The sequence below is a fragment of the Oncorhynchus keta genome, chromosome 34, assembly GCF_023373465.1.
Source record: "Oncorhynchus keta strain PuntledgeMale-10-30-2019 chromosome 34, Oket_V2, whole genome shotgun sequence".
Taxonomy (NCBI): Eukaryota; Metazoa; Chordata; class Actinopteri; order Salmoniformes; family Salmonidae; genus Oncorhynchus; species Oncorhynchus keta.
The window spans coordinates 13466864-13485323 of NC_068454.1; the positions used below are offsets into that span (position 1 = coordinate 13466864).

Genomic DNA, 18460 nt, shown 5'->3' on the forward strand with positions numbered 1-18460 from the left:
AGATGGAGGAGGAGGAGGATGAGAGGAGAGTAGGAGATGGAGGAGAGGAGAATAGAGGTAGAGATGGATGAGAGGAGAGGAGATGAGAGTAGAGGATGGAGATGGAGAGGAGATGAGAGTAGGAGGAGAGGAGAGATGGAGAGAGAGGAGGTAGGAGGAGAGGAGATGAGAGTGGAGGGAGGAGGATGGGAGGAGAGGAGGAGGTAGGAGAGTGGAGGAGAGGAGGTAGGAGGAGAGGAGGAGAGAGGGAGGAGAGGAGATGAGGAGGAGGATGGGAGGAGAGTAGGAGAGAGGACAGTAGAAGGAGAGGAGATGAGAGGGAGGAGGAGTGAGAGATGAGAGGAGAGGAGGAGAGATGAGAAGGAGGATAAAACTACAGTTTTGTTGTTTTTGTTGTAACCTATATTTAACTAGGCAAGTCAGTTAAGAACAAATTCTTATTTTCAATGACGGCCTAGGAACAGTGGGTTAACTGCCTGAGGGAGGGAGGTAGAGATGGATGGAGGGAGGGAGGGAGGGAGGTAGAGATGGAGGGAGCTAGAGATGGATGGAGGGAGGGAGGGAGGTAGAGATGGAGGGAGCTAGAGATGGAGGGAGGGGGTTATAGATGGAGGGAGGTAGAGATGGAGGGAGGTAGAGATGGAGGGAGGGAGTAGAGATGGAGGAAGGGGGTAGAGAGGGAGGGAGGTAGAGATGGAGGGAGGTAGAAATGGAGGGAGGTAGAGATGGAGGGAGGGGAGGTAGAGATGGAGGGAGGGAGGTAGATGGAGGGAGGGGGTAGAGATGGAGGGAGGTAGAGATGGAGGGAGATAGAGATGGAGGGAGGTAGAGATGGAGGGAGGTAGAGATGGAGGGAGGGAGGTAGAGATGGAGGGAGGTAGAGATGGAGGGAGGGAGGTAGAGATGGAGGGAGGGAGGTAGAGATGGAGGGAGGGAGGTGGAGGGAGGTAGAGATGGAGGGAGGGAGAGAGGGAGGGAGGGAGGTAGAGATGGAGGGAGGGAGGTAGAGATGGAGGGAGGGAGGTAGAGATGGAGGGATGGAGGTAGAGATGGAGGGAGGGAGGTAGAGATGGAGGGAGGGAGAGATGGAGGGAGGGAGGTAGAGATGGAGGAAGGAGGTAGAGATGGAGGGAGGTAGAGATGGAGGGAGGTAGAGATGGAGGGAGGGGGCAGAGATGGAGGAAGGGAGGTAGAGATGGAGGGGGTTGATGATAGAGATGGAGGGAGGTAGAGATGGAGGGAGGTAGAGATGGAGGGAGGGGGGTAGAGATGGAGGAAGGGAGGTAGAGATGGAGGGAGGGAGGTAGAGATGGAGGGATGGAGGTAGAGATGGAGGGAGGGAGAGATGGAGGAGAGAGGTAGAGATGGAGGGAGGTAGAGATGGAGGGAGGGGGTAGAGATGGAGGAAGGTAGAGATGGAGGGAGGTAGAGATGGAGGGAGGTAGGATTGAGGGATGGAGGTAGAGATGGAGGGAGGGAGAGATGGAGGGAGAGAGGTAGAGATGGAGGGAGGTAGAGATGGAGGGAGGGGGTAGAGATGGAGGACCCATGAGGTAGAGATGGAGGGAGGTAGAGATGGAGGGAGGTAGAGATGGAGGGATGGAGGTAGAGATGGAGGGAGGGAGAGATGGAGGTAGAGAGGTAGAGATGGAGGGAGGTAGAGATGGAGGGAGGGAGGTAGAGATGGAGGGATGGAGGTAGAGATGGAGAGAGGGAGGTAGAGATGGAGGGATGGAGGTAGAGATGGAGAGAGGGAGGTAGAGATGGAGAGAGGGAGGTAGAGATGGAGAGAGGGAGGTAGAGATGGAGGGAGGGAGGGAGAGAAAGGGTGAGAATGATGCACAGGGAGAAAATAAAACTACAGTATTCACAATCACTCCACAGGCCCAGTAACTCCAATCTATCAACTCCAGTCAACTACCTCTTCTTGTGCTCGCCTGCCACTTTCCTCAGTACACACTACCCTTGACAGTACTAGACAGTCATTTGTGAAGAGAGCTGTCTGTATGCTGCTGGGTTATTGTCCTAACTGCTGTGTTAGTGACTTTTATTGGTAGGCTTGGCAGGCAGTGTGACCCAGTGTCTCCACGTATTTTAGCTTTGGCACTAACACCATGTCACACACAGGAATGATGTACACACACACACACTGACTATTCTTTCTCTTGTCCCCTAGCCGTTTGAGCCCAGTGACCTGCTCCCAGGACTGAACTTCTCCAAGATACTCAGCAGTCTGGTGGCTCTGAACAAAGTGACTGCAGGTTAGTCTGAAGTAGAGGTCGACCGATTAATCAAGTTTTCATAACAATCGGACATCTTTGGACGCCGATTTTGCCGATTTTTAAAATGGTTGTATTTATTTAAGTTAAGAACACATTCTTATTTTCAATGACGGCCTAGGAACGGTGGGTTAACTGCCTTGTCCAGGGGCAGAACAACAGATTTTTACCTTGTCAGCTCGGGGATTACATCTTGCAACCTTACAGTTAACTAGTCCAACGCTCTAACCACCTGCTTTACATTGAACTCCACGAGGAGCCTGCAGTAAGTCAAGGTAAGTTGCTAGCTAGCATTAAACTTATCTTATAAAAACAATCAATCAATCAATCAATCAATCATAACCACTAGTTAACTACACATGGTTGATGATATTACTAGTTTATCTAGTGTGTCCTGCGTTGCATATAATCGATGCGGTGCGTATTCGTGATAAAGGACTGTCGTTGCTCCAACGTGTACCTAACCATAAACATCAATGCCTTTCTTAAAATCAATACACAAGTATATATTTTTAAACCTGCATATTTAGCTAAAGGAAATCCAGGTTAGCAGGCAATATTAACCAATATTAATATCTCCTCGTCATCTGAGGAAGAGTAGTCAAGATCGGAAGGAGGTAGAGATGGAGGGAGGGAGTTAGAGTGGTATGTGCCCATGTTAGGTAGCGTGGTATGTGCCCATGTTAGGTAGAGTGGTATGTGCCCATGTTAGGTAGCGTGGTATGTGCCCATGTTAGGTAGCGTGGTATGTGCCCATGTTAGGTAGAGTGGTATGTGCCCATGTTAGGTAGCGTGGTATGTGCCCATGTTAGGTAGCGTGGTATGTGCCCATGTTAGGTAGCGTGGTATGTGCCCATGTTAGGTAGCGTGGTATGTGCCCATGTTAGGCAGCGTGGTATGTGCCCATGTTAGGCAGCGTGGTATGTGCCCATGTTAGGTAGCGTGGTATGTGCCCATGTTAGGTAGAGTGGTATGTGCCCATGTTAGGTAGCGTGGTATGTGCCCATGTTAGGTAGCGTGGTATGTGCCCATGTTAGGTAGCGTGGTATGTGCCCATGTTAGGTAGCGTGGTATGTGCCCATGTTAGGCAGCGTGGTATGTGCCCATGTTAGGTAGCGTGGTATGTGCCCATGTTAGGTAGCGTGGTATGTGCCCATGTTAGGTAGCGTGGTATGTGCCCATGTTAGGTAGCGTGGTATGTGCCCATGTTAGGTAGCGTGGTATGTGCCCATGTTAGGTAGCGTGGTATGTGCCCATGTTAGGTAGCGTGGTATGTGCCCATGTTAGGTAGCGTGGTATGTGCCCATGTTAGGTAGCGTGGTATGTGCCCATGTTAGGTAGCGTGGTATGTGCCCATGTTAGGTAGCGTGGTATGTGCCCATGTTAGGTAGCGTGGTATGTGCCCATGTTAGGTAGCATGGTATGTGCCCATGTTAGGTAGCGTGGTATGTGCCCATGTTAGGCAGCGTGGTATGTGCCCATGTTAGGTAGCGTGGTATGTGCCCATGTTAGGTAGCGTGGTATGTGCCCATGTTAGGTAGCGTGGTATGTGCCCATGTTAGGTAGCGTGGTATGTGCCCATGTTAGGTAGCGTGGTATGTGCCCATGTTAGGTAGCGTGGTATGTGCCCATGTTAGGTAGCGTGGTATGTGCCCATGTTAGGTAGCGTGGTATGTGCCCATGTTAGGTAGCGTGGTATGTGCCCATGTTAGGTAGCGTGGTATGTGCCCATGTTAGGTAGCGTGGTATGTGCCCATGTTAGGCCCAACGTGGTATGTGCCCATGTTAGGTAGCGTGGTATGTGCCCATGTTAGGTAGCGTGGTATGTGCCCATGTTAGGTAGCGTGGTATGTGCCCATGTTAGGTAGCGTGGTATGTGCCCATGTTAGGTAGCGTGGTATGTGCCCATGTTAGGTAGCGTGGTATGTGCCCATGTTAGGTAGCGTGGTATGTGCCCATGTTAGGTAGCGTGGTATGTGCCCATGTTAGGTAGCGTGGTATGTGCCCATGTTAGGTAGCATGGTATGTGCCCATGTTAGGTAGCGTGGTATGTGCCCATGTTAGGTAGCGTGGTATGTGCCCATGTTAGGTAGCGTGGTATGTGCCCATGTTAGGTAGCGTGGTATGTGCCCATGTTAGGTAGCGTGGTATGTGCCCATGTTAGGTAGCGTGGTATGTGCCCATGTTAGGTAGCGTGGTATGTGCCCATGTTAGGTAGCGTGGTATGTGCCCATGTTAGGTAGCGTGGTATGTGCCCATGTTAGGTAGCGTGGTATGTGCCCATGTTAGGCAGCGTGGTATGTGCCCATGTTAGGTAGCGTGGTATGTGCCCATGTTAATATTTATTAAATCAACTGAACACTGAATAACAAAACAGCTAAGTGAAAGAATGAAATGTCAATGAAACAGTCCTGTCTGGTGAAGACACACAACAGAAAACAATCACCCACAAAACACAGGTGGGAAAATGCTGCCTAAGTATGATTCTCAATCAGAGACAACAAACACATAGAAAAAAGAACATAGACTACCCACCCCAACTCACGCCCTGACCAGCCTAAAACAAAGACATAACAAAGGAACTAAGGTCAGAACGTGACAACCAGGTCAAATTGTGTCACTTCTCTTGCGTTCATTGCACGCAGAGTCAGTGTATATGCAACAGTTTGGGCCACCTAATTTGCCAGAATTTTACATAATTATGACATAACATTGAAGGTTGTGCAATGTAACAGGAATATTTAGACTGATGGATGCCACCCGTTAGATAAAATACACAACGGGTCCTTATTTCACTGAAAGAATAAACGTTTTGTTTACGAGATGATAGTTTCCATATTCGACCACATTAATGACCGAAGGCTCGTATTATTGTTATTGTTATTTGTTATTATTATTGTTATTGTTATTATGTTATAGTTAAGTCTATGATTTGATAGAGCAGTATGACTGAGCGACGGTAGGCAGCAGCAGGCTCGTAAACATTCATTCAAACGACACTTTAGTGCGTTTTGACAACAGCTCTTCGCTGTGCTTCAAGCATTGAGCTGTTTATGACCTCAAGCCTATCAACTCCCGAGATGAAGCTGTTGTAACCGATGTGAAATGGCTAGCTAGTTAGCTGGGTGTGCGCTAGTAGCGTTTCAAACGTCACTCGCTCTGAGACTTGGAGTAGTTGTTCCCCTTGCTCTGCATGGGTAATGATGCTTCGAGGGTGGCTGTTGTCGATGTGTTCCTGGTTCGAGCCCAGGTAGGGGCGAGGAGAGGGACGGAAGCTATACTGTTACACTGGCAATACTAAAGTGCTTATAAGAACATCCAATAGTCACAAGGTTAATGAAATACAAATGGTATAGAGGAAATAGTCCTATAATTTCTATAATAACTACAACCAAAAACTCATGTTAATCTTGGAACTCCCTCTCCCGGATCTGGGAGAATTGTCATCAACTGACACTAATTAGCATAACGCAACGGACAAAAAATATTACTAGAAAATATTCATATTCATGAAATCACAAGTGAAATATAGTGAAACACAGCTTAGTCTTTTGTTAATCCCCCTGTCATCTCAGATTTTGAAATTATGCTTTACAGCCAAATCAAGACAAGCATTTGTGTAAGTTTATCGATAGCCTAGTATAGCATTATGCAAATGAAATACTTTAAAATCATACAATGTGATTTTCTGGATTTTTGTTTTCGATTCTGTCTCTCACAGTTGAAGTGTACCTATGATAGAAATTACAGACCTATACATGCTTTGTAAGTAGGAAAACCTGCAGAATCGGCAGTGTATCAAATACTTGTTCTCCCCACTGTTTGTATCTATGTCAAATGGAGATTTGTGTGGGCTAATCTTCAGGATTCAGGCCTTCTTCAGGCCTTACTGAAGCTTCAGGCCCTCCCTTTCTTACTCTCTTTCCATAACCATACCTCTCCTCCCTTCTCTACCTCCCCCTCTCGTCTCTGCCTCCTCATCCCTCTGTCCTTTCCTCACCTCCCCCTCCCTACCTCTCATTCCACTCTCTATCTCTCCATCTCCATTTGTCCTCTTCTCTGTACCTCTTTACATTCCGCCCTCCTCCCCTCTATACCCCTCCTCCCCTCTCTACCTCCTCCTCCCCTCGCCTCCCCTCTCTCCTCCTCCCCCCTCTCTACCTCCTCCTCCCCTCTCTACCCTCTCCCCTCCTCCCCTCTCTACCTCCTCCTCCCCTCTCTACCTCCTCCTCCTCCACTCTCTACCCCTCTCCCCTCCTCTCCCTCCCCTCCCTACCTCCCCCTCCTCCCCTCTCTACCTCCTCCTCCCCTCTCTACCTCCTCATCCTCCCCTCTCTACCCCTCTCCTCCCCTCCCTACCTCCTCCTCCTCCGCTCTCTACCCCTCTCCTCCCCCTCTCTCCTCCTCCCCCTCCACCCCTCTCTACCCCTCCCCTCCTCTCTCTCCTCCTCTTTCTACCTCCTCCTCCTCCCCTCTCTACCCCTCTCCTCCCCTCTCTACCTCCTCCTCCTCCTCCCCTCTCTACCCCTCTCTACCCCTCTCCTCCCCTCTCTACCTCCTCCTCCTCCCCTCTCTACCCCTCTCCTCCCCTCTCTACCTCCTCCTCCCCTCTCTACCCCTCTCCTCCCCTCTCTACCCCTCTCCTCCAATCTCTACCCCTCTCCTCCCCTCTATACCTCCTCATCCGCTCTCTACCTCCTCCTCCCCTCTCTACCTCCTCCGCCCCTCTCTACCCCTCTCCCCTCCTCCCCTCTCTACCTCCTCCTCCTCCCCTCTCTACCCCTCTCCTCCCCTCCCTACCTCCCCTATAGGACATGTCTGAGGGCAGCCGGACGCAGCTATTGGTCAAGGCTCGTGCAAGGACGTGCTGTCCTTCAACAAGAGTGATGTCATCAACGTGACATGCCAGGAGGAGGGCGGCTGGTGGGAGGGGAACCTCAACGGCAAGACCGGCTGGTTCCCTAGCAACTATGTCCGTGAGATTAAAGGCTGTGGTATGTGTCCCATCTGTATTCCTGCAACTGGACCTCACATAGTATCAGAAAGAAAAGGTCTGATGTGGAGGGATAACTAATTTCTCCCTTTCTCTCTCTCTCTACTCTCTCTCTCTTTCTCCCACTCTCCCTCTCAGACAAACAAGTGTCTCCCAAATCTGGGACCCTGAAGAGTCCTCCAAAAGGCTTTGACACTACAGCCATCAGCAAGACCTACTACAACCTGGTATGACCTGGTCATCATGTCTCTCTTTCCTTCTGGCTCGATGGACATTACTCTTAATGCTGTAGCTCCACCTAGTTCTCTGTATGTGTGTTTCCCTGACATTTTAATGTGTGTCCATGCTCTGGGTTATGGAGATGAAAGAACACGGAAATACATACCGTCATTTATGGACTATTAAGCGCACCTGAATATAAGCCGCACCCACTGAATTTAAAAAAAATAATATTTTGTACATAAATAAGCCGCACGTGTCTATAAGCCGCAGGTGCCTACCGGTACATTGAAACAAATTAACTTTACACAGCCTTTAAACGAAACATGGCTTGTAACAAAAATAAATAGGCTTTTAAACGAAACACGGCTTGTAACAAAAAATTAAAAAATTGCAGTAAACAGTAGCCCACCAAGAAAGTAATTGGTCACTATCTTCCTCCTCCTGTGCACTGAAACCACTGAAGTCATCTCCTTCGGTGTCGGAGTTGAATAGCCTCAGAATTGCTTCATCCGATGTTGGATCGTTTTCATTGTCGCTCTCGTCACTTTCATCTGGAGGCAAATACCCCGCTGAGCTCATGCTGCCCTCTTCAACACGCAGCAGTCCAGCCTTTCGAAACCCGTTGATGATAGTGGATTTTTTGACAATGCTCCACGCTGTCAGGACCCACTGGCAGACTTGACCATAAGTTGCTCTTCGCATGCGGCCCGTTTTAGTGAAGCATTTCTCCCCACTTGTCATCCAAGCCTCCCACTGAACACGGAGCGCCACCTTACATGCACGATTTACACTGATGTCGAGTGGCTGCAAATACTTTGTTGTGACCCCAGGAATCACAGCTGGAATTGAGTTTGTCCTCTTGATGGCTTCTTTCACAGAATCTGTTATGTGGGCCCTCATGCTGTCCAACACGAGCAATGCCTTGTTCTTGAGAAAGAATCCTCCCGGTCGCTTGCCGTAACACTCCGTATGCCATTCATGCATTAGGCCTTCCGTCATCCATCCTTTCTTGTTGACTTTCATAACAATTCCTCTCGGGAATCTTTTCTCAGAACACAGGTGAAGAGCCTTTTCTCCCGATGCCGTGCAGCTCAGAACACAGGTGAAGTGTCTTTTCTCCCGATGCCGTGCAGCTCAGAACACAGGTGAAGTGTGTTCTTGCCGTTGCAGCTCAGAACACAGGTGAAGTGCCTTTTCTCCCGATGCCGTTGCAGCTCAGAACACAGGTGAAGTGTGTTTTCTCCCGATGCCGTGCAGCTCAGAACACAGGTGAAGTGTGTTTTCTCCCGATGCTGCAGCTCAGAACACAGGTGTAGTGCCTTTTCTCCCGATGCCGTGCAGCTCAGAACACAGGTGAAGTGCCTTTTCTCCCGATGCCGTTGCAGCTCAGAACACAGGTGAAGTGTGTTTTCTCCCGATGCCGTTGCAGCTCAGAACACAGGTGAAGTGCCTTTTCTCCCGATGCCGTTGCAGCTCAGAACACAGGTGAAGTGTGTTTTCTCCCGATGCCGTTGCAGCTCAGAACACAGGTGAAGTGCCTTTTCTCCCGATGCCGTGCAGCTCAGAACACAGGTGAAGTGTGTTTTCTCCCGATGCCGTGCAGCTCAGAACACAGGTGTAGTGCCTTTTCTCCCGATGCTCAGAACAGAGGTGAAGTGTGTTTTCTCCCGATGCCGTGCAGCTCAGAACACAGGTGAAGTGTGTTTTCTCCCGATGCCGTGCAGCTCAGAACACAGGTGTAGTGCCTTTTCTCCCGATGCCGTGCAGCTCAGAACAGAGGTGAAGTGTGTTTTCTCCCGATGCCGTGCAGCTCAGAACACAGGTGAAGTGCCTTTTCTCCCGATGCCGTTGCAGCTCAGAACACAGGTGAAGTGCCTTTTCTCCCGATGCCGTGCAGCTCAGAACACAGGTGTAGTGCCTTTTCTCCCGATGCCGTGCAGCTCAGAACACAGGTGAAGTGCCTTTTCTCCCGATGCCGTGCAGCTCAGAACACAGGTGTAGTGCCTTTTCTCCCGATGCCGTGCAGCTCAGAACACAGGTGAAGTGCCTTTTCTCCCGATGCTGTTGCAGCTCAGAACACAGGTGAAGTGCCTTTTCTCCCGATGCCGTGCAGCTCAGAACACAGGTGTAGTGCCTTTTCTCCCGATGCCGTGCAGCTCAGAACACAGGTGTAGTGCCTTTTCTCCCGATGCCGTGCAGCTCAGAACACAGGTGTAGTGCCTTTTCTCCCGATGCCGTGCAGCTCAGAACACAGGTGAAGTGCCTTTTCTCCCGATGCCGTGCAGCTCAGAACACAGGTGAAGTGCCTTTGTAGTGCCTTTTCTCCCGATGCCGTGCAGCTCAGAACACAGGTGAAGTGCCTTTTCTCCCGATGCCGTGCAGCTCAGAACACAGGTGAAGTGCCTTTTCTCCCGATGCCGTGCAGCTCAGAACACAGGTGAAGTGTGTTCTTTCATGCCCAGTTGTTTTTCAGCGTGACGGATGATTCGACTTTCCTGTTGACAGTCCGAGTGAGAGGCAGGTCAAACGTCAGAGGAACCTCATCCATATTTATGATGTCGTGCGGGCCGATGGAATGCTCCGCTATCTTTGCATCAGTGAATTTGCGGAAGTTTGTAACTTTTTCCTCGTAGTCGGGAGGGAGCTGCTGACACAGACTCGTCCGTACCCTGATGGACAGGCCTTTACGTATCATAAATCTTAGACACCACGATGGTCCACCTCTAAAATCCTCAAACTTCATTGCGGTGGCGATTGTTTTGGCTTTCAGTTGGATCTGCACAGTTGAAACACCTCGGCCGTCTGCTCTCTGTGTGTTGACCCAGTCTTCAAGCTCATTTTCCTCGGCCATCTGCTTTTCTTCCCTCTGAAAGCTTTTGTTGTCTTTTTGCACAGTTCCTCACGCTGCTGTTTCCAACGTCATTGACTCATTAAGGTCAAGCTCCCGTGCAGCAGCTCTATTTCCTTTTCCAACAGCCAGATCGATCGCCTTCAACTTGAAAGCTGCATCATATGTCCTTCTGTAGCTCAGTTGGTAGAGCATGGCGTTTGTAATGCCAGGGTAGTGGGTTCGATTCCCGGGACCACCCATATGTAGAATGTATGCACACATGACTGTAAGTCGCTTTGGATAAAAGCGTCTGCTAAATGGCATATATTATATTATTATTATATGCATTTCTCTGTGTCTTTGCCATGATGAGGGTGACAATATGACTACCGTACTCAGAATGATGGGAAGTTTGAGCGCGCTCAATGTACGTCACATTATGTGACGGTGCTCAGTTTTTTGGCGGCATGAATCTTGTGAAAGCGGGAAAAATCCATAAATTAGCCACGTCATTGTATAAACTGCGATGTTCAACGCCTGGGAATAAAGTAGCGGCTTATAGTCCGGAAATTACGGTACTATACTAGAGAGAGAGGGAGTCTATACACAACACCTCTCTATTTCTCCTCTGTACACTACACCTCTCTATTTCTCCTCTGTACACTACACCTCTCTATTTATCCTCTGTACACTACACCTCTCTATTCATCCTCTGTACACTACACCTCTCTATTCATCCTCTGTACACTACACCTCTCTATTTATCCTCTGTACACTACACCTCTCTATTTCCCCTCTGTACACTACACCTCTCTATTTCTCCTCTGTACACTACACCTCTCTATTTATCCTCTGTACACTACACCTCTCTATTCATCCTCTGTACACTACACCTCTCTATTCATCCTCTGTACACTACACCTCTCTATTTATCCTCTGTACACTACACCTCTCTATTCATCCTCTGTACACTACACCTCTCTATTCATCCTCTGTACACTACACCTCTCTATTCATCCTCTGTACACTACACCTCTCTATTCATCCTCTGTACACTACACCTCTCTATTTATCCTCTGTACACTACACCTCTCTATTTATCCTCTGTACACTACACCTCTCTATTTATCCTCTGTACACTACACCTCTCTATTTATCCTCTGTACACTACACCTCTCTATTTATCCTCTGTACACTACACCTCTCTATTTATCCTCTGTACACTACACCTCTCTATTTATCCTCTGTACACTACACCTCTCTATTTCCCCTCTGTACACTACACCTCTCTATTTATCCTCTGTACACTACACCTCTCTATTTATCCTCTGTACACTACACCTCTCTATTCATCCTCTGTACACTACACCTCTCTATTTATCCTCTGTACACTACACCTCTCTATTTCTCCTCTGTACACTACACCTCTCTATTTATCCTCTGTACACTACACCTCTCTATTTATCCTCTGTACACTACACCTCTCTATTTATCCTCTGTACACTACACCTCTCTATTTATCCTCTGTACACTACACCTCTCTATTTCCCCTCTGTACACTACACCTCTCTATTTATCCTCTGTATACTACACCTCTCTATTTATCCTCTGTACACTACATCTCTCTATTTATCCTCTGTACACTACACCTCTCTATTTCCGCTCTGTACACTACACCTCTCTATTTATCCTTTATGCACTACACCTCTCTATTTATCCTCTGTACACTACACCTCTCTATTTCTCCTCTGTACACTACACCTCTCTATTTATCCTCTGTACGCTACACCTCTCTATTTATCCTTTATACACTACACCTCTCTATTTATCCTCTGTACGCTACACCTCTCTATTTATCCTCTGTACACTACACCTCTCTATTTCCCCTCTGTACACTACACCTCTCTATTTCCCCTCTGTACACTACACCTCTCTATTTCTCCTCTGTACACTACACCTCTCTATTTCTCCTCTGTACACTACACCTCTCTATTTATCCTCTGTACACTACACCTCTCTATTTATCCTCTGTACACTACACCTCTCTACTTATCCTCTGTACACTACACCTCTCTATTCATCCTCTGTACACTACACCTCTCTATTCATCCTCTGTACACTACACCTCTCTATTCATCCTCTGTACACTACACCTCTCTATTCATCCTCTGTACACTACACATCTCTATTTATCCTCTGTACACTACACCTCTCCATTTCCCCTCTGTACACTACACCTCTCCATTTCCCCTCTGTACACTACACCTCTCTATTTCCCCTCTGTACACTACACCTCTCTATTTATCCTCTGTACACTACACCTCTCTATTCATCCTCTGTACACTACACCTCTCTATTCATCCTCTGTACACTACACCTCTCTATTTCTCCTCTGTACACTACACCTCTCTATTTATCCTCTGTACACTACACCTCTCTATTTATCCTCTGTACACTACACCTCTCTATTTCCCCTCTGTACACTACACCTCTCTATTTCTCCTCTGTACACTACACCTCTCTGTAGACAAAGTAAACAAAGTGGCATAGTTAAAGTGGCTAGTGATACATGTATTACATAAGGATGCAGTCGATGATGTAGAGTACAGTATATACGTATGCATATGAGATGAATAATGTAGGGTAAGTAACATTATATAAGGTAGCATTGTTTAAAGTGGCTAGTGATATATTTACATCATTTCCCATCAATTCCCATTATTAAAGTGGCTGGAGTTGGGTCAGTGTCAATGACAGTGTGTTGGCAGCAGCCACTCAATGTTAGTGGTGGCTGTTTAACAGTCTGATGGCCTTGAGATAGAAGCTGTTTTTCAGTCTCTCGGTCCCAGCTTTGATGCACCTGTACTGACCTCGCCTTCTGGATGATAGCGGGGTGAACAGGCAGTGGTTCGGGTGGTTGATGTCCTTGATGATCTTTATGGCCTTCCTGTAACATCGGGTGGTGTAGGTGTCCTGGAGGGCAGGTAGTTTGCCCCCGGTGATGCGTTGTGCAGACCTCACTACCCTCTGGAGAGCCTTACGGTTGAGGGCGGAGCAGTTGCCGTACCAGGCGGTGATACAGCCCGCCAGGATGCTCTCGATTGTGCATCTGTAGAAGTTTGTGAGTGCTTTTGGTGACAAGCCAAATTTCTTCAGCCTCCTGAGGTTGAAGAGGCGCTGCTGCACCTTCTTCACGACACTGTCAGTGTGAGTGAACCAATTCAGTTTGTCTGTGATGTGTATGCCGAGGAACTTAAAACTTGCTACCCTCTCCACTACTGTTCCATCGATGTGGATAGGGGGGTGTTCCCTCTGCTGTTTCCTGAAGTCCACAATCATCTCCTTAGTTTTGTTGACGTTGAGTGTGAGGTTATTTTCCTGACACCACACTCCGAGGGCCCTCACCTCCTCCCTGTAGGCCGTCTCGTCGTTGTTGGTAATCAAGCCTACCACTGTTGTGTCGTCCGCAAACTTGATGATTGAGTTGGAGGCGTGCGTGGCCACGCAGTCGTGGGTGAACAGGGAGTACAGGAGAGGGCTCAGAACGCACCCTTGTGGGGCCCCCGTGTTGAGGATCAGCGGGGAGGAGATGTTGTTGCCTACCCTTACCACCTGGGGGCGGCCCGTCAGGAAGTCCAGTACCCAGTTGCACAGGGCGGGGTCGAGACCCAGGGTCTCGAGCTTGATGACGAGCTTGGAGGGTACTATGGTGTTGAATGCCGAGCTGTAGTCGATGAACAGCATTCTCACATAGGTATTCCTCTTGTCCAGGTGGGTTAGGGCAGTGTGCAGTGTGGTTGAGATTGCATCGTCTGTGGACCTATTTGGGCGGTAAGCAAATTGGAGTGGGTCTAGGGTGTCAGGTAGGGTGGAGGTGATATGGTCCTTGACTAGTCTCTCAAAGCACTTCATGATGACGGAAGTGAGTGCTACGGGGCGGTAGTCGTTTAGCTCAGTTACCTTAGCTTTCTTGGGAACAGGAACAATGGTCGCCCTCTTGAAGCATGTGGGAACAGCAGACTGGTATAGGGATTGATTGAATATGTCCGTAAACACACCGGCCAGCTGGTCTGCGCATGCTCTGAGGGCGCGGCTGGGGATGCCGTCTGGGCCTGCAGCCTTGCGAGGGTTAACACGTTTAAATGTCTTACTCACCTCGGCTGCAGTGAAGGAGAGACCGCATGTTTTCGTTGCAGGCCGTGTCAGTGGCACTGTATTGTCCTCAAAGCGGGCAAAAGTTATTTAGTCTGCCTGGGAGCAAGACATCCTGGTCCGTGACTGGGCTGGGTTTCTTCTTGTAGTCCGTGATTGACTGTAGACCCTGCCACATGCCTCTTGTGTCTGAGCCATTGAATTGAGATTCCACTTTGTCTCTGTACTGACGCTTAGCTTGTTTAATAGCCTTGCGGAGGGAATAGCTGCATTGTTTATATTCGGACATGTTACCAGACACCTTGCCCTGATTAATAATAATAATATAATAATAATAATCAATAATATATGCCATTTAGCAATCGCTTTTTCTGGTTACAGTCATGTGTTTATACATTCTACGTATGGGTGGTCCCATCTTCGAACCCACGTACCCTGAACGTTACAAGCGCCATATTTTTAATAACTGAGCTATATAAGCCCATTTGGTTCGCGCTTTTAGTTTCACGCGACTTCAATCCAGTTTCTGGTTAGGGAATATTTTTATCGGTGGTCCCGGGAACGACCCACTACCCACACGTTACAAATGAACTCCAACTGAATCAGAAGGACCACAATATTTTTATCTGACGCAATACGAAACATGTCCCAGTCCACGTGATGGAAGCAGTCTTGGAGTGTGGAGTCAGCTTGGTCTGACCAGCGTTGGACAGACCTCAGCGTGGGAGCCTCTTGTTTTAGTTTCTGCCTGTAGGCAGGGATCAGCAAAATGGAGTCGTGGTCAGCTTTTCCGAATGGGGGGCGGGGCAGGGCCTGGAGTAACTCCCTGACCTGTCTAGTCCAGGAGTAACTCCCTGACCTGTCTAGTCCAGGAGTAACTCCCTGACCTGTCTAGTCCAGGAGTAACTCTCTGACCTGTCTAGTCCAGTAGTAACTCCCTGACCTGTCTAGTCCAGGAGTAACTCCCTGACCTGTCTAGTCCAGCAGTAACTCCCTGACCTGTCTGTCTGTCTGTATTTGTCTCTCTCTTTCTCCCCCCAGGTGCTGCAGAACATTCTAGAAACAGAGACAGAATATTCCAAGGACCTCCAGAGCCTTTGACTAACTACCTGCGATCTCTCCAGAGCACAGAGAAGTAAGGTCCACCAGTAGTACTGTATTCAACCAACCTTAATCTGTCTGTCTGTCTGTCTGTCTGTCTGTCTGTCTGTCTCTCTCTGTCTGTCTGATGACATATGGCCGCTGGTTGGATTGGATCTACTGGCCTCATTCCAAAACTCCTGCTCTCTCCCACTCTCCCCCCCCTCTCCTTTCCCCCTCTCATCCTCCTCTCCCCCTTCCCTCTCCTCTCTCTCCAGACTGAGCAGTACAGATGTGTATCTGATCCTGGGGAACCTGGAGGAGATCAGCACCTTCCAGCAGATGCTCGTCCAATCACTGGAGGAGTGCACCAAGTAAGTCCTACCTTTCCACCAATCAGCATCACAGGGATCAGAGAAAGAACCTGTCACTGCTGGTCTAATCCAATCAGATCTGTCCTGCTGCTACTTGGGATATGTCAAGGCAGTTTCCCTTTGAGGTAAATAAAGGATATAGGGACATCTAGTGGTTGGTTGTGGTACTACAGTGGTCCTTAATTCATCGTTGTGCTACAGAGACACACATCTTGTGTGTGTTTTCCCATGTGCAGACTTCCAGAGAGCCAGCAGAAGGTAGGGAACTTATTCCTGAATCTCATGCCCCAGATGAAGGCTCTCTATGTGGGTTACTGCTCCAACCACCCCTCTGCAGTCAACGTGCTCACCCAGCACAGGTAACTTAGACCCCATGCAGCATGAACCTGATGTCATAGCATCCCTACTATACAACAAGGATGTATTGTTACACAAGCAACTCGTGTATAATTAAGTCTATAATTAGGTAACTATAACTAGGTCTATAATTAGACCTGTCAATTCAATTATCCCCCTCTCCCTACCCTCTCTCTCTCCTTTCCCTACCCCCTCTCTCTCTCTCTCTCTCTCTCTCTCTCTCTCTCTCTCTCCCTCTCTCTCTCTCTCTCTCTCTTTCTCCCTCCTCCCTCTCTCTTTCCTGCCCGCCTCCCTCTCCTCTCCTGCCCCCTCCCTCCTGCCCCCTCTCTCTCTGCCCCCTCCCTCTCTCTCTCTCTCTCTCTCTCTCTCTCTCTCTCTCTCTCTCTCTCTCTCTCTCTCTCTCTCTCTCTCTCTCTCTCTCTCCTCTCTCCTCTCCCCACTCTCTCTCTCCTCTCCCCCTCTCTCTCTCCTCTCCTCTCCTCCTCTCTCTCTCTCCTGCCCACCTCTCTCTCTCCTCTCCCCGCTCTCTCTCCTCTCCTCCTCTCTCTCTCCTCTCCTCCTCTCTCTCTCCTGCTCCCCTCTCTCCCTCCTCTCCCTCCTCTCCCTCCTCTCTCTCTCCTCTCCCCCTCTCTCTCTTCTGCCCCCTCTCTCCCTCATCTCCTCCTCTCTCTCTTCTGCCCCCCTCTCTCCCTCCTCTCCCTCTCCTCCTCTCCCTCTCCTGCCCCCCTCTCTCCCTCCTCTCTCTCTCCTCTCCTCCTCTCTCTCTTCTGCCCCCCTCTCCCTCCTCTCCCTCTCCTCCTCTCTCTCTCCTGCCCCCCTCTCTCTCTCCTCTCCCCCTCTCTTTCTCCTCTCCTCCTCTCTCTCTCCTGCCCCCTCCCTCTCTCCTCTCCCCTCTCTCTCTCTCCTCTCCCCTCTCTCTCTCCTGCCCCCTCTCTCCCTCCTCTCCCTCCTCTCTCTCTCCTCTCCCCCTCTCTCTCTCCTGCCCCCCCTCTCTCCCTCCTCTCCCTGCTCTCTCTCTCCTCTCCCCCTCTCTCTCTCCTGCCCCCCTCTCTCCCTCTCTATCCAGTGAGGAGCTGGGGGAGTTTATGGAGGGGAAAGGAGCCAGTAGTCCAGGTATCCTGACTCTGACCACAGGTCAGTAAACCCTTCATGAGGCTGGACACATACCCCACACTAACGAAGGAACTGGAGAGACACATGGAGGTGTGTGTGTGTAATAGAATGACCTCCATCACGGATGATGTATGTGTGTGTGTGTGTGTGTGTGTGTGTGTGTGTGTGTGTGTGTGTGTGTGTGTGTGTGTGTGTGTGTGTGTGTGTGTGTGTGTGTGTGTGTGTGTGTGTGTGTGTGTGTGTGTGTGTGTGTGTGTGTGTGTAGGTGTGTGTGTGTGTGTGATACGTGTAGGTGTGTGTTCGTAATAGAATGACCTCGATCACTGATGATGTGTGTGTGTGTGTGTGTGTGTGTGTGTGTGTGTGTGTGTGTGTGTGTGTGTGTGTGTGTGTGTGTGTGTGTGTGTGTGTGTGTGTGTGTGTGTGTATGCACACATACAGAAGTGTATGACAACATTCAACAGCCTCTCGGTGAATCACACCCACTCCAACATGGCCTCTTGTTTCCATGGTTACCTCATTAGCAGTGACGTGCGAGTCATGAGTCAACATATTATACTGTAATGATATCAGTGTGTATCACTTGTACACACACAGTCATTATGTATCTATGGATGCACATTGTTTCTGTGGTCATGGTGCTGATGCTGTTCCCATGGCAACCCATGGTGTGGTGCTGATGGTGTTTCGGTGGCGACAGGACCAGTGCCAGGAGGTGAGGAAGGAGCTGGAGCTGCAGATAGTGACTGAGTCCATCAGGCTGTGGGAGGGAGAGGACATCAGAACACTGGGCTCTGTTCTCTACATGAGTCAGGCTCTGGTTAACAGCCCAGGAGCAGAGGAAAACCTAACAACAACCTCACAGTAACATTAGAATAATAACTGATGAGGAAAACACTATTAACAGTTCTTTTTTTCTCTCTCACTCTCTCTCTCTCTCTCTCTCTCTCTCTCCCTCTCTCTCTCTCTCTCTCTCTCTCTCTCTCTCTCTCTCTCTCTCTCTCTCTCTCTCTCTCTCTCTCTCTCTCTCTCTCTCTCTCTCTCTCTCTCTGTGTGTGTG

The 18460-nt window shown here is 49.2% G+C and overlaps 1 pseudogene; it reads left to right on the forward strand.

The window, feature by feature from the left end:
- LOC118366601 (rho guanine nucleotide exchange factor 7-like) overlaps positions 1-18460 on the forward strand; it is a 42494-nt pseudogene that overhangs the window by 9246 nt on the left and 14788 nt on the right.